Genomic DNA, 1131 nt, shown 5'->3' with positions numbered 1-1131 from the left:
CGCCATCTATCTCTTCATCCTCTTTCGCATTCATCTTCTCACTCAGTTCCTTAGCTTTCTTCCTCACATCCTCCCCATTTTCCTCTGCTACCACTTCCCTTATCGCCTTTGCAATCTCTTCACTTTGTAACTTTCCATCCTCGTCCTTCGCTGCTTCCACTCCCACACCGATATACTCCACAAGCCTAGCATTCATTGGTTGATCAATGTGCATTGGCATGGCAATTATAGGCACACCAAACTTCATACTTTCCATGAATGAACTCCATCCACAGTGACCCACAAATCCACCTATCGATGGATGTTGAAGAATCAATGCTTGTGGAGCCCATCCTTCCATAATCATTCCTCTTTCTCCTACCCTTTCAAGATACCCTTCCAGTAATGCATCTCGAATGTTAAGTCTTTCACCTTGTGGAAACCTGATGACCCAAATGAAGTTCACTTAGCTAAGCTCTAGCCCTTGAGCTACTGCAAGTATTTCCTCCTTGGATAGAAAATACTCGCTCCCAAATGAAACGAACACAGTTGAACTTTTATCTTTCTTGTCAAGCCATTGCGCGATTTCCTCATTATCATCTTGATCCATGAATTCTTGAACTAGCGAACCAACGGGGACAATTTTCTTGAAAGTCAAATTTGAAAGATAATCTATATTTCCCTTCAAAATCTCTGCAAGTTTTCATCAGAATAATGTCATGTGATCTCCTAATAGCCTCGTCGTATGGGAACTTCTTGGTACTTCATCAATATCTTTTTTCAGTGAAATCATTTCGTGTTCCCGCAGGTAAATTTCAGGAAACGGGAACTTCTCCTTTGTGTTTTCGGACATGTGGATGGCCAAAGCAACAACAGTTGCACTAAAAGTAGGGAACTGCACAGCAGGAATGTTCATAGAGGAAGCCGAATCAGTAATCCATGGCTGATTGTAGTCATGAATGACCAAATTCGGATGCAGAGTTTGTAATATTTTGGAAAAATTCGGAGAGGCGAGTTCAAAAGCTGTTTTGAGGGTGTTCATGAGATGAGGTGGGAGGCCATTTGTGGTGTGGTAATGAGGAGGAAGATCTGGTAAAGACGGAAGATGAAGCTCGATTAATTCGATCGACTGAGAATACTTCTCACTGACTC

At 42.2% G+C, this 1131-nt stretch overlaps 1 pseudogene; it reads right to left on the bottom strand.

Annotated features, from left to right (window-relative positions):
• Positions 1-4: 4 nt before the first annotated feature.
• LOC125852973 (UDP-glucosyltransferase 29-like) lies at positions 5-1126 on the bottom strand (annotated as a pseudogene).
• Positions 1127-1131: the final 5 nt, after the last annotated feature.

This window comes from Solanum stenotomum, unplaced genomic scaffold, assembly GCF_019186545.1.
Source record: "Solanum stenotomum isolate F172 unplaced genomic scaffold, ASM1918654v1 scaffold6910, whole genome shotgun sequence".
In the NCBI taxonomy this organism is placed as follows: Eukaryota; Viridiplantae; Streptophyta; class Magnoliopsida; order Solanales; family Solanaceae; genus Solanum; species Solanum stenotomum.
The sequence above is the reverse complement of the archived record's forward strand: the minus strand, read 5'-3'. Positions and strand labels throughout refer to the sequence as shown.